Consider the following 27,119-nt stretch of genomic DNA (forward strand, 5'->3'; position numbering starts at 1 on the left):
CCATCAGCCCAGAGCCTGACGCAGGGCTCGAACTCCCGGACCGCGAGATCGTGACCTGGCTGAAGTCGGACGCTTAACCGACTGCGCCACCCAGGCGCCCCTACTTTAAAATTATTAATGTCAAGATTTTATAGGTAGTAATTATTTTTTTCAAGTTTATTTAGAGAGAGTGCAAGTGGGGGAGGGGCAGAGAGAGAGAGAGAGAGAGAGAGAGAGAGAGAGAGAGAGAGAGAGAGAATTCCAAGCAGGCTCCACACTGCCAGAGCAGAGCCCAATGGTGGACTCAAACCCACAAACCATGAGATTATGACCTGAGCCGAAGTTGGATGCTTAACCAACTGAGCCACTCAGGCGCCCCTATTGGTAGAAATTCTTAAGTTATTCAGGTGTGCTTGACAGTGGTTTACTTGGGCATTTATTAATCCACCTGACCACAAGTGAAGGTCTAATAATAATTCACACAATAAAGAAAAATAAACTTTGGCCCCTGACCCTCGATAAATGGCAATCAGTAATTAGCACTGCCCACACTAAATGTAATTGTATTATATTTGAAAATGAAGTAATTCCTGCTCTTCCTTTCCTAAAATAAGCATTCAAATCTAAAAAGAAAATGACTCAAACAAAAATGCCAAAGTGTAAATAAATACCAAACAAATAATAAATTATACAAGGAGCCCCAACAAGAAAAAAGACCTTCCCTACTGAAATCCTGTGTTTTATTTAACCAGAAAGAAAGCACTGTCTAAAATTTTGTCTTCAGATCACAGTGCTTAACCATTTATCGCTTTGAATGGTCATGGAAGGCTGTCAAAATAGAGACTGCAGAGTTAACTCATTGAGATATACATGGATCAAATACATCTTTCTAAGCTTTCTTCCATTCCTACACTACTCACATCTGTACTCAGTGTAGTACATGTGAGTCCTGGGTAATTGGTGGTTGCTCCAAAGACGTTTGCAGAATGAATGGATGAATAAATAAATGAACGGATGGATGGATGGATGGATGGATGAAATATAGTTTTTGCTTATCTAAAACAACCAAGATTTGAGTAAGTATTAAATTATTCTCCATTTAGAACAGCAATTACTTTTTCATCATGAGGAATATGCAGATCATTTGATTATCATCATGAAATAACATTCACTCAGCTCTAATTGAACAGGAAACTTTGTTCCCATCTAAAAGTTTACAGTCTAATAAAGACACACACCTCACCTCTCCACAGAAACTGCTTCATTAAGTTCTCAATAGTACTCAGCGCTAAATCCAGTGGATGTTTTGTCAGTCTTTATCTTGCTTGATCTTGCAGTAACACTGACATAACTGACCATAATTGCTGGATATACCTTCCCTTTGCTTCCTTCATGCCGTCCTTGGTTTTCTCACATGTAGGGTTATGGGCCCTCTAGCATATCGGTGCTCTCTCTCACTAGCTCTCAATCTTCTTTGCTAACTGACTTTAAATACTGAGTTTCTCAGGGTCTAGGCCATTTTTTTTCTTTTTAAATTATTTTAATGTTTAGAGACAGAGTGCCAGTTGGTGAGGGGCAGAGAGAGTGAGAGAGAGAGAGAGAGAGAGAGAGAGAGAGAGAGAGAGAGAGAGACAGAATATGAAACAGGCTCCAGGCTCTGAGCTGTCAGCACTGAGCTCAACCCAGGGCTCGAACCCATGAACCGTGTAATGATGACCTGAGCCAAAGTAGGATGCTTAACCAGGCGCCCCTACCCTAGGCCAGCTTTTTTTTAATATTTTAAATTTTTTATTTATTTTTGAGAGAGACAGGGTGCGAGTAGGGGAGGGGCAGAGAGGGAGACACAGAATCTGAAGCAGGCTCCAGGCTCTGAGCTGTCAGCACAGAGCCCGATGCGGGGCTCAAACTCAGGAACTGCGAGATCATGACCTGAGCCGAATCGGACGCTCAACCAACTGAGCCAGCCAGGCACCCCCCCTAGGCCATTTTTTCATCTCACTCTGTGAGTGGCTTTCCCAACTGTAACAAAAGAACCAGGCTTATCCTATTAACAGCTATATTCCCAACATCTATCACTGTGCCTAGCACATAGTAAATAGATATTCAGTAAATATTTGTTAGATTGGGATGACTGGGTGGTTCATTCCATTAAGCATCCAACTTTGGCTCAAGTCATGATCTTGCAGTTCATGAATTCAAGCCCCACATCAGGCTCTGTCAGCCCTGCTGACAGCTCAAAGTCTGGAGCCTGCTTCAGATTCTGTGTGTGTGTGTGTGTGTGTGTGTGTGTGTGTGTGTGTGTGTGTGTCTGCCCCTCCCCTGCTCACTCTCGGTCTCTCTCTCAAAAATAAATAAAAACATTAAAATTTTTAAAAAATATTTGTTGGATTAAAGTTACATTTATGTGCAAAGGGCCAAGAATGCCAAAACAATCTAGATGGAAAAATAATATACCTAGAGGACTTACACTACTAGATATCAAGACTTATTATAAAGCTATAGTAATTAGGCTATGGTTATTGGCACAAGGATAAGCAAAAGACACACGGAATAAAATAAAAAGTCCAGAAACAGATCCACATATGTATGGTCACCAGATTTATGAAAACAGTAACACTGCAGTTTGAAAGGAAGTTTTTTTTCAATAAAGGATATTGGAGTCAACTGAATATCCATATGGAAAAAAAAAAAAAAAAAGACTTTCACCCTTGCCACACCATACACAAAAATCATTTCCAGATGGATTGTAGGCCTAAACGTAAAAGGTAAACAATAAAGCCTTTAAAAGAACATAGGAGAGTATTTTCATGAGGTTGGAGTAGGCAACAATTTTAACAGGTCACAAAACCAATAACCATAAAGGAAAAATTTAATAAACTAAACAAATTAAATTAAGAACATCTGTTTACCAAGGACAGAATTAGAATGAAAACTCTTGGAAGGAGAGAAATATATGCAATATGTATATTTTTCAACAAAAAGACTTAGAATATATAAAGGACCCTTACAAATTAATAGTAAACATCTCAAAGAAAAAGACAAGCGACTTCAACAAAAGACATTCAAATGTTCAAAGAAAGTATATGAAAAAAGTACATGATTACCTCACTAATCATCAAAGAAATACAAAATAAAACCAGAAATGCTAAAATTGGAAAAGGCAGATAATGCCATACCTTAGCACAGATGTGGGAGCAACTCAAACACTGCAGGCAGAAGTATAATTTAGTATAGCTATACAACCACATTGCAAAACTATTTAGCAGGATCTACTAAAGCAAACATTCACATACCTTAAAACCTAGCAATTCTGCCTCTGGATATATAGCCATCAGAAATGCAAACATATGTTCACCAAAAGACATGTTCAAAGCAGCATCAATCAGAAATAACCCATACCTGGAGACAACCCAAATATCCATCCACAATCAAATGGATAAGTGAATTTGTGATAGATTCATATAATGGAATATCATAAGGCAAAGATAATGAATAGACTCTAATTCCATAGAACACAGATGAACTGCATGCATACAATGCTGAGTGAAAGAAGCCTAACAGGGCAAAGTACATACCATATGATTTGATTTATATAAAGTTCTAAAAAAAACTAATTTATGGGGGCACCTGGGTGGCTCAGATGGTTGAGTGTCCGACTTTGGTTCAGGTCATGATCTCATGACTCATATGAGTTCTAGCTCCGCATCACATCAGGCTCTGTGCTGACACCTCAGAGCCTGGAGCCTGCTTCAGATTCTGAGTCTCAGTCTCTCTCTGCCCCTCCCCAACTTGTACCGGCGCTCTCTCTCAAAAATAAATAAACGTTAAAAAGAATTTTTTAATAAATAAATAAAAAGAATTTTAAAAACTAATTTATGGATTAGAAGTCACCATAGTAGTTACCCCTGCAGAGAAATAATGATTGGTAGAAGACATAAAATGGACTGCAGACATGCTGGTGATATACTGTTTTCTTGAACAGGATGCTGTTACACAGGTGTATTTATTTTGAAAATTCAGAAAACCGGACATTTATAATATATGCACTTTTCTGTATTTTTGTTATATTTCCATTAAATTTCTAAAATTTACATATATACTTGTAAAGTTTGACTATCTTCTCTAAGTTAAAGAGAAAAAAATAGCACAATATGGCCAAATAAAAAGGGGAGCCTTAAGTCTAGGTCATGGAGCTAGAGAAATAAATGGGGGACTCCCTACATGCCAGGACTGTCCCTACAGGTGCTACATGCAAAGATGAAAAAATCCAAAGTCCCTTGACTTCAAATACCTCACAACCTAAGGAGGGAAAAGTAATTTTGGTCAACTATGGTAAATTAGATATCCTCTAGGTAACCTAGAAAGATTTTAAGATTGTTAAAGCCCAAGGCAATTTATAAGCAGGAAATCCACATCCTCTGAGTGAGGATCTATTAAGCAATTCTAGCTCAGACTAAGTTTGAGAACATAACAAGAGAAAAGGGAGCAAAAAGGGAGCCTGGTGAGCCAGATGTGGTTTGGTGGGCAATCTGGAGAGCACCTGGAGTTCTTTATGTTTCTTGCCTCTCCATTAGCTTTTGGTTCATGCATTCATCAACAATTTTATGAAAGGCCTCCTAGCTACAAAGTAGCAATTCCAGAACTTCACCTGCTTTTTTTTATTGATCTTGTAAGAGAAAACTGAGGCCATTAGACAGTAATGCCCTCAATTTCTCAGCTGTTTAGCACCAAGACCCTCCCCCCACCCCCTTCACAAACTTATCTGTAGTCCCCTCCATACTTTCCATACTTCCTTTCCTTCTATTTCAGAGGAAGCTGAGTTCCCCTACAGGTCCACAATTAATCACTCCACCTGTAGTCTAGAGCTTATTCCTTCTAGTTTCCTTGAGACCTAGTTCATTAGTTTATTATTCCCAACATTCTCCATCCCATTCACGACAGGGTGTTTGAAAGAAGCCCCTATATCCCAGCTATGCTTTCATTTCCAGTTGATTCCCAAACTTAACTGCATGTGGCTTCTGCCCCTACCATCCTGCTAAAAAGTGCTCGTGCTACTGATCTTACTAAACTTACCAATGACCAATTGACACTGCTCAATTCTTATTTTATTTGGCATTCATCCTTCATAAAACACTTATAAGCCGAATTCTAAGATGGCCTTTCAAGATTCCAGGCCAGAAGGACAACAGGAGCCTTAGTCCTGTAACTGTGATTCTGCCAACAAGAATGAGCTTGTAAGCAGATTTGACAACCTAAACAGAGGACCCAGTCATGCTGCATCAGATTTCCGATCCCTAGAACCGTAAGTCATAAATAAGTTTGTGTTAAGACATTAAGCTTGAGGTAATTTGTTACACAGCAGTAGCAAACTAACTCCAGACTGTTCTGTTTTCTTTGAAGACACTGCTTTCCTGGTTCTTCGGTTCTTAAGTTTCTTCTGTCTCTTGGATACTAGATAGATCTTCCCTCAGGGTTCTCCTAATTCTACATTCTCCCTGGACAATGTTATATTCATGAACTGGGAAACAGGAGTTCACTGCTATCCAGGTTTTCAGATCAAATCTTTTTGCTAAGCTCCAAACAACTATTTAACAACTTCTCTATCTCAGGATCCTGCAGCACCTCTTCTCACACGCGCCTTTGCCTTTATTCCTGGTTTACTTATCTTTCTCCTACTTAATGGGACCACGAACCATCTAGTCACTGAAGGTAGTAATTTGGACATGGTTTTGTCTTTTCTCACTCACTGAGGGACAAGTCCAATTGGTCACTAAAACCTATTACTTTGGCCTCCTAAATTTCTGCCTGACATCCCCGCCTCTTCATTCACAGCCAGTTTAACACTACACCTGAACTATGGCAGTATTACCCTAATGTCTCTCATCTAGTACCCTTTCAAATGTGGCCTCCACACTAAAGCCCAAGTAATCACTCAAATACAATTTTATTATGGTATGCCCCTTCCTAAAATTCTTTACTTTCCCCCTGCCAAGAGGATAAAATACAAACTTAACTCTTCTACTCTTCTTCCCAGCCATACCTAACTACTACAGGTCCCTGCACGGACCAAGCTCTTCTACCATAATGCCTCTGCACATATTCCTTCTGCCTGAAATACCTTTCTACCTCTTGATAACCAACTCTTACTCACCCAAAAGAACCCAGTTCAAACCTCTTTGAGGCTTTCCCTTGCCATGTGAGAATTGCCCATTCCCTCCTTTATATCCCTCCATAATACAAACATACCTCTATTAAAATATTCTTCATGCTTTAGTATAATTATTTATTTGTACATCTATCCTTCCTAGAAAAGATTCAAGATCAGGACTCTATTCATCTTTGTAAGCCAGGCACTGGGCCTAAAACTTAGAGATAAAATAAAGGTTTATTAGATAAAAGTTTGTTGACCAAATCAAAGAACAAAGTTCTTTTAGCTCAATTTACAGAGGCTGAAAGCACTTATTTAACATTAGGTGAAGAGAAATTCTCTTGCCATGAAAAGTATTTCAAAAACACTAGGTTTGATGACATTATAACATTTAATGAAGATACTCCATACTAAAATTTGGTGGAATTAATTTATTCTTTCTCCTATTACAGGACATTTAGTTTGCTTACAAATTTTCACTATTTTTCAAATTGTTATATTAAGCCATATTTCTAAAGAAAAAATTACTTGTTTGAAAGGCAGAACATTAAGGCTTTTGATACATATTAACAAATTATTTTTAAAAGGTTGAAGTTTATGGTTCCTACAGAAATTAAGTTCTAATATGAAAACAGTGCATGATTAGTGTATATAACAAAAAATATAGTTACTGTTCTGATAATAACCTAATGTGGAAGTTTCTATTCTTTTGATACGCCAAATAAAATTAAGTCTCTTTCAGCATCCCAGTATATTCAATATTTTGTCATTCGTCATCATAACTTCATGTGATAAGGAAATATTACATATAAGTCTGTATACTTAGAGCCTATGATTATTAGCTGGAGATTCCATTTCAAATGTCATGCCAATGTGTATGCACATGTATTCCATTAAAGAAAAAGAAACATCAACAGCCTTCATCTATATTCCCTACGTTTCTAGACTTCAATTGTAATTAATTTTATTTTAAAACTGAATATTCATGAAGGTAGACAAAAAAGTACAAATTTCCAGTTATAAAATGAGTCCTAAGGATGTAATGTACAACATGGTGACTATAGTTAATAATACTACATTGCATATTTGAAAGTTGCTAAGAGAGTAGACCTTAAAAGTTTTCATCATAAGATGGGGCACCTGAGTGGCTCAGTCAGTTGAGCGTCCGACTTTGGCTCAGGTCATGATCTTGCAGTTTGTGAGTTCAAGCCCCACATCAGGCTCTGTGCTGACAGCTCAGAGCCTGGAGCCTGCTTTATATTCTGTCTTCCCTTCTCTCTGTCCCTCCCATGCTCATGCTCTGTCTCTCAATAATAAATAAACATTAAAAAAATCTTTTTAAGTTTTCATCATAAGAAAAAAATTATAATGATGTGTGGTAATGGATGTTAACTTATTATCGTGATCATTTTGCAACATGTACAAATACTGATTATTTTGTACACCTGAAACTAATATAATGTTCTATGTCAGTTATACCTCAATTTAAAGGGGTGCCTGGGTGGCTCAGTTGGTTGAGCATCTGACTTTGGCTCAGATCATGATTTCATGGTTCGTGAGTTCGAACTCTGCGTTGGGCTCTGTGCTGACAGCTCGGAGCCTGGAGCCTGCTTCAGATTCTGTGTCTCCCCCTCTCTGCCCCTTCCCCAGTTGCGCTCTGTCACTCTCTCAAAAATGAATAAACATTAAAAAATTTTAATATTCATATATATATTATGTATCTGTATTCATCTTAGGTCTAAATAATGCACAGTGGCCTACGTATTTTTATATAAAAAGTTTTATGCATCAAAAATTTGTGAACTTGGGGCACCTGACTGTCTCAGTCAGTAAAGCATGTGACTCTTGATCTTGGGGTTGTAAGCTCAAGCCCTGTGTTGGGTATAGAGATTACTTAAAAATAAAATCTTAAAGAAAAAATTTGTGAACTTATGGAATAACTAAATTTGTACTCTTAAGAGATGTGCCCCACAAAATGGGTGAAGAGGAGTAAGAGGTACAAGCTTCCAGTTATGGAATGAATAAAGGCATAAAGTAAAAGTCACAGGAATAAAGAATAAAAGGCAGAGCATAAAGAATATGGTTAATAGTACTGTAGTAGCCTGTATGGTGACAGATGGTGGCTACACTTGTGGTGAGCACAGCATCATGTATAAACTTGTCCAATCACTATGTTGTACACCTGAAACTAATGTAGCATTGTGTGTCAACTATATTAAAAGAAAAAAAAGTATCCCACACTATTTTTAGATTTTACTGAACTGCAAATTGAGTCCCTCACCACAATGTCATCTCCCTTTATAAACTGATTTGATACAGCACCCCTCCCTCTAGTCAACTAGAGCTTATTCATTTTCCTACTCTTGTCATGGTTACTCAGTCATAAGAACCCTCTGAAAATATTTCAGGAAATATGGTTAAGTTCTATACAGGTCATTTTTCTCTCCCTATAATAACTATATTTTATATTTTAAATTTCCATTTTAAAAAATTATTCTGACAGGCCACATGTTCTTTCAGAAGACTTCAGAGAAGCAAACCCTACCCCCATTAATGTTTTAGTTGTCTTCAAATCTGACAGATTCACCATTTCACTTTAAATGCTTTTCAAAAGCCACCCTCATTAAATTGTAATCAACAGGCACCTCTCAAGGAACTGGCTTCCATAGTTTCAACTTCTATCCCCAAAGTTTTAGCTTTGGCTCTGAGCACTTTCCCAAGAGCTTTCCAAACACCTGCTAGACATTTTCATGCACAAAGTTCGTCATGTCACTCATCATTATCTATAGAACAAGAGTCAAACACTTACCCTATATTTAGGATTCTCTTCTTCTAATCCCAACCTATGTTCCCAGATAGCATTATCCCCACTTCTCCAGGCAAGTTGGTCTACTCAGGGTCCTGAAGCTTGCTGTTGTTACCGATCCCATATGGAATGCCCTCCTCATCCTTTCTACTTATCTTAATCTCACCTTTTTTCACAGCCTCATTCAAACACCAGTTCCTAACATCAGTTCCTATCCGTATCACACATTTGTTGCTTTGTATTTCTATTTATCTTTTCTGGTATAATTATATTAATCCCCAACGTGAACCCTAGGCTTCTTGGGGGAAGGCATGGCAAAGTCTGGTATTTTGCAGGGAGCTCAGTAATAAAAGCTAACATTTATGGAACACATACTGTGTGCTAGACAAAATGCTAAGTGCGTTCCACGTATTAGTTCATTTAATCCATGTAAAAAACCCATGAGATAAATACTGTTACTATCCCTAATTCCAGATGACAAATGGAAACTTAGAAAGGTGATTTACCTGCCCAAGGTTGTAAAACTAGTAAATGTCAGATCTAGTACCTAATTTCAGGTTTGTCTGACTCTAAAGCTGTTTCTTTGTTAGTGACTCATAAAAGCAGATCCTCTTGTCCTATTTGATCCACAGAGCCAGAACACAGCTTGGGCTTCAAAGCTGTGAAAAGAGGGCAAACTGTGGCTCAGCAACTTTTCTTTCTCCCATTGATACAAGCCTTTTATACAATGACCTTTGCCTGAAAACCAGAGATAAGCTCTAACCAAAGGATTCCAAATTCCACCCATGGGCAAGACCCAGTCCCACTCTAGGGTGTTCTAAAAACAGCCTGTCTTCAAGAGAATGAATCATCAAAAAAACCTGATTTTAGTCTTCAGGGATCTCAAGAGCAAGACTGGTCTAGGCCTGAAAATGATGTAGAAAGCCTTTCTTTGCCATAATCTTTGCTTTAAAAGCCAGTAATTTATAGGTGCTGTACAAGTTAGTGATCAGAGGGATCATCGAAACAAAGGGAAGGGCAATGCTCAGTATATCTACCCAGGTAACCCTTGGGTCCTAATATTTGAAACCAAGTAGTATTTGCCTTACATTGACAGACGGGATTACACTTTACCAAGCTTCCTCACCTTTATTATCTCACTTGATGTTAACGGCCCTGTGCAGTGGAGAGACAGCAGAGGTCCCTCATTGTGCAATGCACCAGAAGGCTAGTGGAGAATGAAATCTAGTATATGTTCTGCTCACTCAGCTCATGAACCTTAATGTAAAGCTGCATCTGCTTGGAAGAAGAGGCACCTTTTCCTAATGTCCATAAAGGGACTGTATGACCAGGTGACAGCCCCAAGGATAACTGTTGGAATCCCCACTTTAAACATGTAGATGTCCATTACACCTAAATAAAGCTAGAAAAAATACAAAATAGAGATGTGGAAACTCAGGCTCAAAGACGTTTCAAGATATAGTTAATAAGTAGTGGATCTAAGATTAGAATTCAAGTCTTCCAACTCACTAGGTGCATGCTTTTTCAACTACACTACAAGTCTCCCTTTGGTTCAGTTAATACAGGCTCTCTGACTTCTCATGTGGTCAGACTAGTATCTTCAGCACTTTGCTGCAAACAGCTGAACCAAAATCTAGAGCTTTTTGGTGTAGCTCTGTCCTAAGGCCATAACTGTTCTCTCACTGAGGAAACTGAGAATCAGATAAGTGTGCCAACTGTACCAAGAGGGATACTATAGATGGATCTCCCATCACTTCTGAAAAAACAAATTGGACCATCTGCCCTGATGTTAATGGATTGTACATCATCACAGTGGCAGGGAATCAACATTATTAATATTATGGGAGGTCGTGTATGGAAAGGACATTGGATATGAAATCCAATTATCTAAATTGAGATACCAGAATTACCACTTGTTAGGTGCCTGGCCCTGGAAGATAACAAAAACAAATATTAGGCACATCTACTTGCCTTGCCATGTACTTTGTTTACATGATGAGAAACTGCACACAACCCTAAGAGGTGATGTACCTTCATTATCCCCATTTCACAGGTGAAGATACTGAGACTCTGAGAAGTCCAAGTAACTTACCCTAGGTTATACCATTGGGAAATGAAGAAGCCAGGATTCAAACCACACAATCTGATTCTAAAACTTATGTTCTCAATTTCTTAGTCTTTGTTTCCTCTAGAATTAAATAGGGATAATAACAATGGCTGCCCTACCTAAGTCAGAATTATATTAGTGTGTATGAGGGCATTTTTAATAAACTGTAAAGTAGTAAAGGTCAATGTATGAAATCCAAAGCTAATACTGACAGGCAGACAGGTTTATCTGGAATATCTACATTCAAGTACAGATTTGTCTCCTTTCCACTTAATATTGAGAGTCAAATGACCTATGTTAAGCCCATGCTTCTTGTAGCAACACTGATCTTGTTATCCAGACATTTCATAGCCCACCTCTTTCTATATCCTGTGTTCTCTACCATGGAAGCTGAGTACAGTGAGACATATCCTTAAATTGCTACAGGATACAGATTTTATTCTTTATTAGTTTCAAAATTAGTGGATTGAGAGAATTTCTTCATCATTTGGTGATGACAATGATGATGATGTTCATACTAACTGATCACTTAATCTATGTAGGCATCTAGCTAAGCATTTTATATGCCTTATCAGTTAATCCTCATAATAACTCTAAAAAGACAGAAGCTATCATTATACTCATTTTTCAGATAAGGAAACCAGGGCTTAGAAACGCTAAATAATTTGCCCAAGGTGACATATCCAGTCAGTGAATAAGCCCAGGTCTATTTTGATTCTAAAACTCAAGCTCTAAAGTTTAACTCTTATCCCTTACCTCTTGCCACACCCTGAGGACTTAGAGTGCCCACCTTTTCTTCTTTACAATCAGGCTTCTGCCTCCCATTGCTTCTTCCTTTAGTGACTGTGTATTTTCCAAACCAAAACTGAAAACATGTGATCAGACAATCTTAAAGAAACTCCAGAAGAATCCAGCACCTGGAGTTATCCTTCTCCTCCATATGATCACCTAGAACAAGCCCTATTAGAGCATTCTTGGCTTTTCTTTTGAGCCCAGGCCTGGCTCAGCTTAGTGTTAAACCATCTCCTTTAATGTTAAACCCATCTTCACCCAAAAGCCTGAGAGTATCTTAGAGAATGAGACCTCAATTAGTCTTGTTATTCTGAAAAATTCCTCTCTTAAAAGAAACAGATGAAAGGAAGAAAAGTTCTACTTTATTTATTTATTTATTTATTTATTTATTTATTTATTTATTTAAAGAAAGAGTGAGAGTGGGGGAGGGGCCCAAAGAGTGAGAGCAGGGGAGGGACCGAGAGAGAGAGAGAGAGAGAGAGAGAGAGAGAGAGAGAGAGAGAGAGAGAGAGAGGGAGAATCCCAAGCAGGCTCTGTGCTGTCAGCACAAAACCCAATGTGGGGTTCAATCCCACAAACCATGAGATCATGACCTAAGCTGAAATCAAGAGTTTGATGCTTAACCGACTAAGACACCTAGGCACCCTTTTTCTTTTTTAAATAAGAAGTCCTTGAGACATCCCTTTGAAACATCCCACACCCTTCCAGCAATGGCCTCTCCTAGGGAGAGCAGAGGAGGAAAAGAGTTAATCTCTTAAGAGAAATACATTGTTTTGTCTCTCCTTTTATTAAGTTTATTTATTTATTTAAGTAATCTCTACACCCAACATGGGGTGTGGGGCTCAAACTCATGACCCAAGATCAAAGAGTTGCATGTTCTTCCCACTTAGCCAGCCAGGTGCCCCTGCCTCTCCATTTTAAAGTGGCTCTTGTTTCAGATTCTGTGTCTCCCTCTCTCTGACCCTCCCCGGTTCATGCTCTGTCTCTTCCTGTCTCAAAAATAAATAAAACATTTAAAAAATTAATTAATTAATTAAAAAAAATAAAAAATAAATAAAATAAAGTGGCTCTTAGTTGCTGTTTGCACTGTAGGTACTCCCTACAAAAGAGAGGACAAAGGAAAAAAAAAAGCCCTAAATTTCACTTACAGAAATAATTTGCAAATTCATCCATTCAACACATTTATTGAGCACCTATTATGTAGTAGGCTCCCAGCATTCACAATTGCTCTCTTCCATCTAAATACAAGATCAAGAAGGCTCAAAAGTTGTATACAAGAAAAGATCTTCCTGCATAGGGGAAAGAAGGAATGGTTGTTGGAAAAATAAAAATAAATAAGAAAGTATCAGATAAATGTAAGTGCTATAAAGAAAAAAGGTGACGTGTGCTCACTTTGGCAGCACATATACTAAAAATGGAACGATACAGAGAAGATTAGCATAGCCCCTGCGCAAGGACGACACACAAATTCATGAAGCGTTCCATATTAAAAAAAAAAAAAGAAAGAAAAAGGTGATGTGATTGAGAGAATCTGATTCTCTCATTAAAGGTCTCCATGAATTGAACTTGCTCCTGAATTTAAAAGGACCCATCCAGGCAAAGACTGGTGGCATAGGACGGAAAGGGAACAGCTAATGAACAGATCCTGATGGAGGAGGAATAAGACTAGAGCAGAGATTGCCAAACTATTTCTGTGAAAGAGCCACATGGTCAATATTTTAGGCTTTGTAAATCACAGAAGTTCTCCTGAATATAACTGGTTTTGTTCCAGTTGTTACAGTTGTTTTACAATCCTTTAGAAATGTAAAAATCATGCTTAGTCCTCTGGCAGTATAAAAATAGGCCTCTGGCAAAATTTGGCCCCTGCCTTAGTTTTCTGACCTGTTTTAGAGGAACAGCTATCTACTGTAGCTAGAGGGCAAGTAAACAACGAGGAAAGTGGTACAAGATGGGATCTGAAAGGTAGGCAGGAGCCAGATCCTGTAGGGTCTTTTAGACTAAGTTAAGACTTTGGATTTTTTTCTAAGTGTGATGGGAAATCCCTGGACAGTTTTAAGTAAGGCAGTAACATGATCTGCTTTAAGCTTTTAAAAAGACCACTGTGGTTCTCTGCAGAGAACAGATTGCATTTGGGATAAGAGTGGAAACCAAGGGGCACCTGGGTGGCTCAGTTGGTTAAGCGTCCGACTTCGGCTCAGGTCATGATCCCACGGTCCGTGAGTTCGAGCCCTGCGTCGGGCTCTGTGCTGACAGCTCAGAGCCTGGAGCCTGCTTCTGATTCTGTCTCCCCCTCTCTCTGACCCTCCCCTGTTCATGCTTTGTCTGTCTCTATCTCAAAAATAAATTAAAAACTTTTTTAAAAGTTAAAAAAAAAAAGAGTGGAAACCAAGAAATAGTTGATTAGGAGGCCAGCTATTGTATCATCCAGGCAAGCAAAGAGGGTGGTGGTGGTAAAGATAGAAAGTGAACTTAACACCCTCAGTGAAAGCTATGTTTATCACTGATGAACAAAATCATGGATGGATTCTTGAAATTTTACTTTAAAATCAAAAGAGTTGTATAAAGAGCTTAGGTTGAGCTATAAATAGTATTAAGTTTGATTCATAGGAAAATCTTATTCAAATTTTTAGCAATATTTTGACATTTTTGATTTATAGATATTTGACTTTCAGGAAGATCATCTTTTCCACTCTCTTCCTAGTAAAATGATTCACAGTTTCTCCTCTGATTCCTCATATTCATTATTTTCCCCTTTTCACCTAAATGTATTATAAAGTAGACTTAGAATGTTCCTCTCATTTCAGAGTTCACTGCAGTCAACCAAAAGATAACTGCTCTTTTAAAAATCTGAGAAACTTCCAACTTCCCTTGGCAACACACCCCTCTCTCTCAAAATTCCCATCACGAGGAAGTTGTAAATGTAAGTGGTTCTCACACTATCCAAAATCATTTCCTTGTTCTCTCTCTAATAAAAATATTGCTAAATTTTGAAAATTCATCAAGCTGTACCTATACTTTGGGTACTCTTTCTGTATATTTCTCGAGACTTTTTTTTAGAAACCGGGGGTGGGGAATGATCCAGACACATACGTAAAGAGGTTCCAATGATGGCAACCTTTAGGGGGTAGCCAGATGAGACAGTGTCAATGGTTGGGTTCCTTGGAGACAGATTCTGAGACTAAGTTTTGCATGCAAATGATTTATTGAGGATAGGACACAACTGACAAATATACGTGCAATGAAATAAGGAAGGCAGGAAGAGTCAGAGAGATACACTGACTCCCAAAGTGGTTACAACTGAGTACTCAGTCCATCTTGTGATGAGCTCTGGAGCTGAGACAGCCCTCAGACTTGTCCTCAAATGAGGCAAGGAAGCTAAGTCTTTGCATCTTATCACTGGCTGTGGGCTCTGAGGAGCATAACCTAGAGTGAGGCAGTTCCCTGCATCCTAAAGCAATGCCCAGTAAGAACAAAACAAAGCAAAGCTTCACATCACCAGGAGCCAATATTCCCATCAGCTATGTGATAAGCACCTTCCCTATGAAGAGACGATCTCGGTTGTAGCATCACATCCACTACAGAGGGACATTCAGGTATTCTCATGTAGTCGGTTTACTGTTTAATGTTTGTCATGGTGCATAGTATTAATTTAACATGGGTATACCGTATTTTAATTAAAATACTCTAGTAAAATTTAGTATGTCAAATATACTAATTAGCATGCTAATTAGTATTTTCACTAAAATACTTTTATTATGTAATATAGTATTTTACCATGGGCACACAACATTTTTATTAAAAATAAACAGAATTTGGGGCAACTGGGTGGCTCAGTCGGTTGAGCAGTTGAGCGTCTGACTTCACGTTAGGTCAGGATCTCAGGGTCTGTGAGCTTGAGCCCCATCTCAGGCACTGTGCTGACAGCTCAGAGCCTGCTTCAGAGCCTGTGTCTCCCTCTTTCTCTCTGCCCCCCTCTCTCTTTCTCTCTCTCTCTCTCTCTCAATAAACATAGAAAAAAAAATTTAAATAAACAGACTTCATGTTCAAGTATTTAGGAACATACTTTTAAAAAATACTGCTGGAGGGGCGCCTGGGTGGCTCAGTCGGTTGAGTGTCTGACTTCAGCTCAGGTCACGATCTCACTCTCCGTGAGTTCGAGCCCCGCGTTGGGCTCTGGGCTGATGGCCCAGAGTCTGGAGCCTGCTTCCGATTCTGTGTCTCCCTCTCTCTCTGTTCCTCCCCCGTTCATGCTCTGTCTCTCTCTGTCTCAAAAATAAACGTTAAAAAAAAATTTAAAAAAAATAAAAATAAAAAAATAAAAAATAAAAAATACTGCTGGAAAAGTGACTCAAGTGCCATTTCAACTGTGTACCTTTATGCAGTTGGTGATTAAATTTGCATCAGTTTTTACTCTTCCTTCTATCAAGTCATATGGCTCCTTCTGTGATAAGACTCCTCTATCCTTTCCTGTCACTGCCACCAATTCTGGTCCCCATGTTCATCTCCTCAAACCTAAAATGTCTCCTGTGTCCAATTTCATCCAAGTTGTTACAGGGGATATGGGAATGTTCCACTTCATAACTTGTATTAATTCCTCAAATAGTCACTGTAAGGCTTTAGGTAAATAACTTTGGGCAAGAAGACACAATCCCTCCATCTCTTATAAACATTAATTACCAGTGAGTAGGCTTTCGTCAATATCATGATAAATAATTTCATAGAAGCTGTGATAAAAATGCCATGAAAAAGTACTAGATGTTATGAAACCATATGATGTCAGGACATGAATTAGGGGGTCAAAATGTTTTCTTTTTTTTTTCAACGTTTATTTATTTTTGGGACAGAGAGAGACATAGCATGAACGGGGGAGGGGCAGAGAGAGAGGGAGACACAGAATCAGAAACAGGCTCCAGGCTCTGAGCCATCAGCCCAGAGCCTGACGCGGGGCTCGAACTCACGGACCGCGAAATTGTGACCTGGCTGAAGTCGGACGCTTAACGACTCCGCCACCCAGGCGCCCCAGGGTCAAAATGTTTTCTAAAGTAAGCAAGCTGAGGGGTAGCTTAGTCGGTTGATCATCCAACTCTTGACTTCCGCTCAGGTCATGATCCCAGGGTTGTGGGATTGAGCACTACATCAAGCCCCACCTTGGGCTCCTCGCTAAGTGTGGAGTCTGAATAAGATTCTCTCTGTCTCTCCCTCTGCCCCTCTCCCCAGCTCATGCCCTCTCTCTCCCTCTCCAAAATTAAAAAAATATATTGTGTAAGTAAACAAGCTGAGCCTTAAAGAGTTCAAAAGAAGTGTGTTCATTTCAAAAAGAATACCAAGGTTCCTCCTACCTTTAGGCTCTGAAGAGGAGGCAGCACATTGTATTCAAGGAACTAGGGAAGAAAGCCAGTAGCCAGCCAGCATTCTAGAGCTTAGGTAAGTAAGGGAAACTGGTAAGTAAGCAAGGGCAATATAAAGCCATTACAAGTAGGATTTTATTTTGGTCTTTTTCGTCCTTTAATTTTGAGATAATTTCAGAATCGCAAAAATATTATAAAAAATAATTTCCCTATACTTTTCAACCACATTCCCCAAATGTTAACAATTTAAATAGCTACAGTATAATTATCAAAATCAGGATATAACATTGATTTATTACACAATTTGCATACCTTATTTTACCAATCACCCCACTAATGTCCCTTCTAAGAATCCAATCCAGGATCACACAGTGCTCTCACTTGTCACGTCTCCTTAGTTTCCTTTAATATGGGATAGTTCCTCAGCCTTTATCTTTCATGACCCTGACACTGTTGAATGGCACCGGCCAGTTATTAGGTAGAATGTACCTCAATTACTATTTATCTAATGTTTCCTCGTGATCAAATTCAGGCTATACATTTTTGGCAATAATACCACAAAAGGGATACTGTGTCCTGCTCAGTGCATCATTTCAGAAGGAACAGGATGTGGATTTGTCCCATGTGTTAAGTTTGATCACTTGGTTAAAGTAGGGTCTGCCAGATTTCTCCACTGTAAAGCTATTATTCACTTTTTACTTAAATATCTTTGGGAAGACACTTTCTATGTGAATATTCTGTTTCCCAACATAATTTCACCCAGTAATTTTAGTATCCATTAATGATTCTTGCCTGTATCAATTATTTCTGTGGTGTTTGCAAATGGTAATCTGTGCTCTTTATCAACTCTTCTACATTATCTGGAATGCTACTCTAAGGAAGAGTTTTTCCTTCTCCCCTGATTTAGTCATTTATTTTTATCAGTAATGACTCATGGACTCATATTTTATTCCATGAGTTATGATTCATTAGTATTAGTATTTTGTTACTCAAAATGTCCCCTATTCCACTAGAATCCCTTCAAGTTGATTCCTAGGTCTTTTTGACATGCTCCCATCTTTTTTTGAGCACATCCCTACTTTCTGTCACCGCAGATTTTCCAGGCTCATGTACTTTTCCTGAGCCAGTTTAGAATTAGCAAAGAGCTAATTTCTCTAAAGAGCTTGGGTTCCCTTTATTGGAGATACCACTAGATACATTCACTGGTTCTGGGGTGTCATTGCTTCAGGTTCTCTCAGCAGATAGAGCTAGAAAGTATATGTATGCATACCTCTGTGTAGATCTATTTATATCTATAAAATCATAAGTTTGTATTGATACCTCCAATTCCAACCAAACATTACAGGGTTCATTCTAGCCTTAGAAGTGTCTTGCTTTTTTTGAATAAATATTTACTGAACACATGCCATGGGCCAGGCTCTGTGCTAGACATTGGGGATATAATATTGAACAAAACAGGGGCGCCTGGGTGGCTCAGTCAGTTAAGTTTCCCACTTAGGCTCAGGTCATGATCTCATGGCTTGTGAGTTCCAGCCCTGCTTCAGGCTCTGTGCTGACAGTTCAGAGCCTGGAGCCTGGAGCCTGCAGCCTGCTTCACATTCTGTCTCCCTCTCTGCCCCTCCCCCCCACACACTCTGTCTCTCTCTTTCAAACGTAAATAAACATTTATAAAAATTTTGAAAATACATTGAACAAAACAGATAGGGTCCCTGTCCCTGCCCTCATGAAGCTTAGATTCTATAAGGTACAATTTATAGATTATTCCTCTTTTCTCCAAAATTGCTAAATTTAAATTTATACTTTCCATTGGCTCCTTCTCACCAGGATTTAAACAACCCACAGAAAGATTTTAAGCAGATAATATGATCAGTCCTTTTTTTTTTTTTTTTTAGTTCTACATTTCTTAAAAAGTCACTCTACTGGAGAGTCAAAGGAAGAAAGAGCAGACTAGAAGGCCAATTGTCAAATCAGTTGAAGGGGGAGAGGGGTTAAAGTGAATGCAGGGAGGCAATTTGAGGCTGTTAAATAGTACAAGGTAAGAGAACACAGTCAACAGGACTGAGGTGAAGGCGGAAAGAATGGAAATAAATGTATTTGAGAAATATTTAGGAGATAAATGGACCATATTTTGTAACTGACTGAGGGGTAGGAGGATGAGGTAAAGGAGAAAAATGACTCAAGGAGGACTCCTAGGTTTTTCAGAGTATGTTCAAAAATACTGGATTCACATTTCCATATATTGTATATATGACTACATGTCTCTTCCATTAAATTGTAAGCAGCCTGATGACAAGAATAGTGTAATACGGGCACCTGGGTGGCTCCATTGGTTGAGCATCCACCTCTTGATTTCAGCTCAGGTCATGATCTCACGGTTAGGCTCATGGGTTCAAGCCCTGCCTTGAGCTCTGCACTGCCAGCGCAGAGCCTGCTTGGGATTCTCTGCCTCCCTCTATTCTCTGTACCTCTCCCCACCCCCATTGTTTTCTTTCTCAAATAAATAAATAAATAAATAAATAAATAAATAAATAAATAAATAAAATAAAAACAGTGTAACCATGTATTATTCATATCTTTGTATCCCCAATATCTCCTACAGTGTCTGGTACATAGTTGGAGCTCAAGAAATGTTCAATAAATGATTGAATGGATGACCCTCCTAAGACTTACCAAGTTGAGATTTCAGCTGTAGAAGCTCAAATTAGATAGAACACCTTCATAAAGGCCTAAAACTCCCTAAGTAGAGGAAAACTACTTATGCTGAGTATCTATTCTCCCAAAAGGGTATATCCTGGTCTATTAGTTTATTATGTATACTTTCTCTCCTACCATTAACTCATCTTACCCAAGACTAAAAGCCAGAAGCTATAAAATAGAGGTGTTTGGCTGTAACAACAAATTTCTCTTTTCACCTATCCGATTGCCAAAAATTAATGCCTATTAATTGCCTGTCCCTGGCAGGGGGTGGAGGTAAGGTGAGGCCTCTGTTTCCTCATCTCTCAAATGGGGATATGGGGCTGAGATGAGATGTTTCTAGCCTCGAGCAGGCATTCAGTAAAAGTTGACACGCTGCCTTTCTCTTCACATATTTATATACTCCTTCAAGACCCAATTCAAACCACTCCTCCAACTAGGAAACCTGCCCAGACTGCTCCAAATATGAGCAACTTCTTTTTCCTTCTCTCAGCTCCTGGAATACTTATCTGTAAAATTCTTCAAAAATTAACCAAGGGTAGTCCTGTGATTGCTTTTTTACTTTCCTTTTTACTTGTTATTTAACTATTCACATACTCACACACTGTTCTCCAGTAAAGTCAGATATACTGGGATTCAAATGTCAGCTATGCCATTATTTGCTATGACTTCATCTTCCCAATTTTCAATGTTCTCATCTGTGAAATGGGAGACCTAGATACCTATCTGGTACGATTGTTGTTAGGATTTGAAATGATGTGTATAAAAAGGGTCCAGCACATGCCACATATTTGGTGGTCAATAAGTAGATGCCAACAAGCACCAGTGAGGGCAGTTGTCAGATCTTTTTCAAATTTCAATCCTGTTCCAGATATGGCACCTCACAGTGTGCCTCACACATGGCTGATGTTTGATATTTATACTCCACCTTTTCCAAAAAAGATTTAAGGCAGCTAGGTGTTCAATAAATATTTGTTAAATGATTACAGGCCACACTTTCCAGTCAGATGTTCTTTCTTCCTTTCTGCTTTTCCATAATAAGCAGAGCACCACAATATTGTGATTTTTTAAAAGCTTTTAATCATCCTTCACCTGCAATGATTTCTTCTGTTGTTTTTTAATCTAATAAAACCTTAACTATAAAATACATGTTCATGGTGAAAAGGAAAATATTATGAGGTAATAAAATGAAAAGTAGACTCTTCTCCCCATATTCAGTCTCACTATCCAGAGGCAATATTTAAAAAAAAAACAAAAAACAATTTCCTATGTATCCTTTTAGAAACCTTACATATACATCCTAAATAAAAAAAAAAAAATAAGTGGGATAATACCTGCTTTTTTCACTTAATATACAGGTAGTATTTATTGGTTTTGATGTTTGGCAACTATTCTACCTTCTTTATTACTTAAAGATTTGCCCTCATTTAGCCTCTTAATAATATAAACTCCACAAGGATCTTTTCATTTCTGCTGCTCTACTCTATCCACAGCACCTAAATAAAGCCTGAAACATAAACATATGGTCAATAAGTATTTGCTAATGAATGTACTTCCTTTTGAGGAATTGCCTTCATTCACTCACGGTGTACTGCCTGCCCTTAGCCAAGTGGCAAGGAACATTGATTAGATCCTCCCTCCTTAGATTCTGAACTGTGAGCAGAATAAAAACAGTTGTAGTTTATTCATTCCAGTGCTGTACTCATTTAAACATGGAATGTTTTGCTACCAATATTCTCTAGTGTAGCTCCTACTTCACTGTTCCTAGCCTGGTCTTGCCTTAAGTAACTCATATCTTTTCAACGAAATTTCCCTTCAGTTAAGTTAGTTCAGAATATCTCAGCCTCAGCACCACTTTTTTTTTTTTTTAAGATTTTATTTTTTAAGTAAACCCTACACCCCACATGGGGCTTGAACTTACAAACCAAGATCAAGAGCTGCAGGCTCCAATGACTTGAGTCAGCCAGGCGCCCCAGCACTACTGACAGTTTAGCTACACAATTCTTTGTTGTGAGGGGCTGTTCTGTGCATTAGAGTACATTTAGCAGCATCCTTGGTCCCAGCAGATGTTAGTAAAATCCCCTTATGTAACAATCAAAAATGTCTCTACACATTAGCAAATGTCCCCTAAAAGGCTGAATTATGTAGTTGATTTCTGTGGAAAACAACAAAAAAATCCTAACTGATGGTTACTAAATCTTTGGCAACTTTTCCTTATGGCCTGTATAGAAATACCTCATTTGTTCCAATAGCTCAGCTATATGTTATTATGTTATATGGGTGTGTCATATGTTATTAAATCAGCCAACTAATAATGGATTTTAAGGTTTTATCTGGTGTCATTTCATAATTTTTTAAATTATTTATTTAGTTAGTTAGTTTTGTTCAACACTCTTTCCTCCTTTTCATTTATTTTCTACTATAATCCTGCCAGAAACTCCATAGAGGAGTCATGATATTACACCAAAGATTTATATCAAGGAAACAAGCTCAGACATTCACAATTTACTCAAGGTCAGAGTATCTATTTACTTCCTATTTAAGTAGATCTGTTTGATACCAAATTCAATGTTCTAAGAACACTCCCCTTTTATAGAATATATTCACATTTGAATTAAAAAATACTTAATCCTGATGCTATAAGCATGATCTATTTCAGAAAAAAATGATAAATTTTCTTCATCAAAATTAAAAATTCCTATTCTTCAAAAAATATTCCTGTGAAAAAGATGTGAGTTGGAAGAATAAACTTTATAAAAACACATCTCTCGGGGCGCCTGGGTGGCGCAGTCGGTTAAGCGTCCGACTTCAGCCAGGTCACGATCTCGTGGTCCGCGAGTTCGAGCCCTGCGTCGGGCTCTGGGCTGATAGCTCAGAGCCTGGAGCCTGCTTCCGATTCTGTGTTTCCCTCTTTCTCTGCCCCTCCCCCGTTCGTGCTGTGTCTCTCTCTGTCTCAAAAATAAATAAACGTTAAAAAAAATTAAAAAAAAAAAAAAACACATCTCTCATAGAGGACTTGTGTCCAGAATGTATAAAGAGCTCTTAAAACCAGTAATAAGGTGGGGCATCTGGATGGCTCAGTTGCTTAAGGGTCCGGCTCTTGATTTCAGCTTAGGTCATGGTCTCAGTTTGTAGGATCGAGTTCTGCATAGGGCTCTGCCCTGACAGCATGGAGCCTGCTTGGGATTCTCTCTCTCCCTCTCTCTCTGCCCCTCCCCTATGTGCACATTTGTGCTCTCTAGTCCTCAAAAATAATCATTTTAAAAAACAGCATTAAAAAAAAAAAACAGTAAGAAATAAGTAAACTCTGTTTTTGTTTTTTTAAGTTTTTATTTAAATTCTAGTAAGTTCACACGCTGTGTAATATTGATTTCAGAAGTAGAATTTAGTGATTCATCTTACATATAACACCCAGTGCCATTATTATTTTTTTTAAGATTTTATTTTTAAGCAATCTCTACACTCAACATGGGACTTGAACTCACAACCCCAAGATCAAGAGTACATTTAGTATCCAGTGCCATTGTTGATGTTTTTTTAAGATTTTATTTTTAAGTAATCTCTACACTCAACATGGGACTCGAATTCACAACCCCAAGATCAAGCGTTGCATGTTCTACCAACTGAGCCAAGCAGGTGGCCCCGATCTGGTGTTACTTTAAATAGCAGCTTTATGGAAATATAATTCAAACACATGTAATTCATCCAATTAAAGTATACAATTCAGTGGCTTTTAGTGTATTCAGAGTTGCAATCCTCACTACAATTTTAGAACACCTTCATCACCTCAGAAAGAACCCCCCTGCACACCTTAGATGTCACCACGCCCAAGACCCCATCTGCCATAGTCCTAGGTAACCAATAATCTATTTTCTATCTCTTAACATTTCATGAAATGGAATCCTAGAACATGTGCTATTTGGAACTATTTCACTTAGTGTAATGTTTTCAAGGTTCATCCATGTTGTAGCATGTATCAGTACTTCGTTCCTTCTTATTGTTGAACAATATTCCATTGCATGGACACACCACATTTCATCTATCCATTCCTCAATTGACGGGCATTGGGCTGCTCCACTTTTTGTCTATTATGAATAATGCTGTTATGAACGTTCACATACAAGATTTTATGTAGGCATGTTTTCACTTCTCTTGGTTATATACCTGGGGGTGGAACTGCTGGGTCATATGGAAACTAGGTTTTACCTTTTGAGGAATTGCCAGAGTGTTTTCCAAAGTGGCTGGACCATTTTACCTTCTCAACGGCAGTGTACTAGAACACCAATTTCTTCACATTCTCACCAACATTTGTCCTTTTTTTGAACTGTATCTCCCTAATGGTTAATGTTGGTTAATGGTAATGTATCTCTCTAATGGTTGGTGAATATCTCTGTATGTGTTTACTGGCCATTTGTATATCTTTGGAGAAATGTCTATCCAGATCTTTTGTTCATTTTTTAATTGGGCTATTTGCCTTTCTACTATTAAATTGTAATAAATCTCATGTACTCTAGATACAAGTCCCTTTTCAGACACATGATTTCCAAAATTTTTCCCCACTCTGTGGGATGTCTTTTCATTTTCTTTTTTTTTTTTTTTTTCATTTTCTTAACAGTATTCTCTATAGCATAAAAGTTTAAATTCTTTACTGTCAGTCCTTCAGGTAAAAATAGTCTGTCATAAGCAGCCAGTTCAGTTTGCATCTCAATCATTTGTATTTCTCTGAGACAACTATCATATTTGGATGCAGATGTGTGCACATTTCCCATTTCATCACACAGAATATTAAAGATGTGTGTATATAAGGGTCACGATTTAATCAAATATTTTTTACTGCTTAATCAAGAGCATTCTTTTTTTTTTTTTTCAACGTTTTTTATTTATTTTTGGGACAGAGAGAGACAGAGCATGAACGGGGGAGGGGCAGAGAGAGAGGGAGACACAGAATCGGAAACAGGCTCCAGGCTCTGAGCCATCAGCCCAGAGCCTGATGCGGGGCTCGAACTCCCGGACCGAGAGATCGTGACCTGGCTCAAGTCGGACGCCCAACCGACTGCGCCACCCAGGCGCCCCAATCAAGAGCATTCTTAAGTGAACTTTTGGTTTGTTTTTACTGCATGTGCATGGTGGTAAAAAATATATAACCATTAGTACAGGTTAGTACCAATGCCTTTAATGGTGTTAAGGCACAAGCGGTTTCATCCATCATTACTTGTGCCGTCAAAGTAAATGCCAATGCAGTGAAAGGGCAAATAATATTTTAGTATTATTATGAAAATAATCTTGACCTCAAGTAGCCCTAGGGATCTGCTGGACCACATTTTGAGAACTGCTGCTCTATGACATCCATGTTTGTTTGAAAAGGAAGAAAATTCATTATATGTACATTTTCTCATAAAACTGATACTTCAGGGACACAAGAGGGATACAAGAGGGAATATGTGACAAGTTATCTGTGATTTTTGTCTACTTTTGACACACCATTGCATATCCCAGGGACACATAACCCAAAGAGGAATTTAAGCAAAGATAATGAAAAGTAATGGGTCTTCCACCATATTTATGAAGAAGTGAAGAAGGCAAGTTAGTGCATGATGATATTATGTAAAATTATTTACTCTTTGTTAATATCTACTGCATTAGAGTGGATATAAGCTGTTAGGATTCTATTCTCTAAGCAGCAAATAAAGATAAATAGGTTTTAGGCTGTCCACTACAAGGGCCAGTGAAGCCTCTGTCCAGAATTAAGCCAATTCAAAGTAATCCTATAGATTCTAAGCCAGTAAGATGTACTCTGGGGACCAAAGTCCCCCCATAAAAGTCCTTTAGAGACATTATCTACTTAAGAACTACTTAGCCTATCCAAGGATCTTCAAGAACTAATAGCTGTGTTAAAGTAAACTTTTGAAAATAGTTCCAGACCATGGCCAAGTTACTGAGATCTAACTTGTCTTTGTTTCTAATTCATCCTGCATACTACTTCAAAATTAATCCCCCTAAATCATTCTCACCTTTATTCAAGAACTTTTAGTAATAATTAAGAGCTAACACCAATAGAGCTCTTACCATGTACCCAGCACCGTACTGAACAATTTAAATGAATTTTCTCATTTAATCCTCCCAGCAATCCAATGAAGTAAATGCTATAGCTCTTTCCCTTGGAGATGAGGAAACTTGACTTAAAGAGATTCAATAACCTGCCCACAGTTGCTGAGTTTCTGAGTGGCAATGCTAAGACTTAAACGTAGGCTCTCCACCCACTGCAGTATTTCCTCAGATACCAGTGGTCTAATAATCACTTACAGAACTTGTTAAAAAACAAAACAAAACAAAACAGCTAATTGGGCACAATGACAAGGCACATCAGAATTTCCAGGGTGAGTCTCTGACTCACAGCAGGCTTAAGAACCATAAGTTAACTTCCCATTCTCTATTCCTAAAGAATAGAGTTGATTTCCTACGTCTAAACTACTCCTCCCAGCAGGATTCTAGGATAAGGGCAAAATTCCTCAAATTAGTCTACAAAGTTCTTCATTTTCTATCACTTGATTCACCTTTTTGGTCTCATTCTGCCCCAAGTTCCCTTTTTGTTTCAGGGCCCCCCATTCATCACAGGCCTTTCCTTCCCTGGGTATTTGCACATGCTGTTCTTTGGCCTGGATTGCTCATTCCTCCTCCTCTTCTCTAGTTAACTCTTGCTCTTCCTCAGGTTTCAGCATAATGGACACTTCCTGAGAGACACTTTCCTGACCTCCCTATCTAGGTCAATTCCCTAGCTATAATCTCTCATAACACTATGTACATTTGCAAATTTAAAAAAATTATGTGATTCTCTCTCTCTCACTATAAACTCTACAAAGGTAAGCAATATGCTTGCTTTTGCTCATTATTGTATCCCCAGTGCCTATCTTATTCGTGCCTGTCACATAAATAGTGCGCATTCAATAAATATTTGTTGAAAGAATAGATTCAAGGCCTTTTTATCTATTCCCTACTTAGCCAACAGTGTATTTTTCACTCTCACTCAACAGAGACCTACAATAACAGAGGTTAACTCCTCTCTCTACATCTTTTCATCCTTATCCAGACCCAAGACCCTTCTCCACCTCCTCATCTACATACACCTACAATTCACTTATTCACCTACAATTCTTCCTACTGCTACAAGGTAGAGCCTAAATTTCCCTTATTTCGTAAAGTTCTCTTTAATACACCAGCCCCTAACAGATGCCTCTAAACCTCTAA

The 27,119-nt window shown here is 38.4% G+C and overlaps 1 protein-coding gene and 1 non-coding gene across 14 annotated transcripts in view; one reads left to right on the forward strand and one right to left on the reverse strand.

Moving 5' to 3' along the window:
* The window catches only part of CPEB3 (cytoplasmic polyadenylation element binding protein 3), a 196,526-nt gene that overhangs the window by 166,019 nt on the left and 3,388 nt on the right, over positions 1-27,119 (reverse strand). The gene's annotated exons all lie outside the window — the stretch shown is intronic.
* LOC111557224 lies at positions 13,217-13,323 on the forward strand. Its single transcript, XR_002737071.1, has one exon. It is a non-coding gene; the product is annotated as a U6 spliceosomal RNA (small nuclear RNA).

The sequence above is a fragment of the Felis catus genome, chromosome D2 (assembly GCF_018350175.1).
Source record: "Felis catus isolate Fca126 chromosome D2, F.catus_Fca126_mat1.0, whole genome shotgun sequence".
NCBI lineage: Eukaryota > Metazoa > Chordata > Mammalia > Carnivora > Felidae > Felis > Felis catus.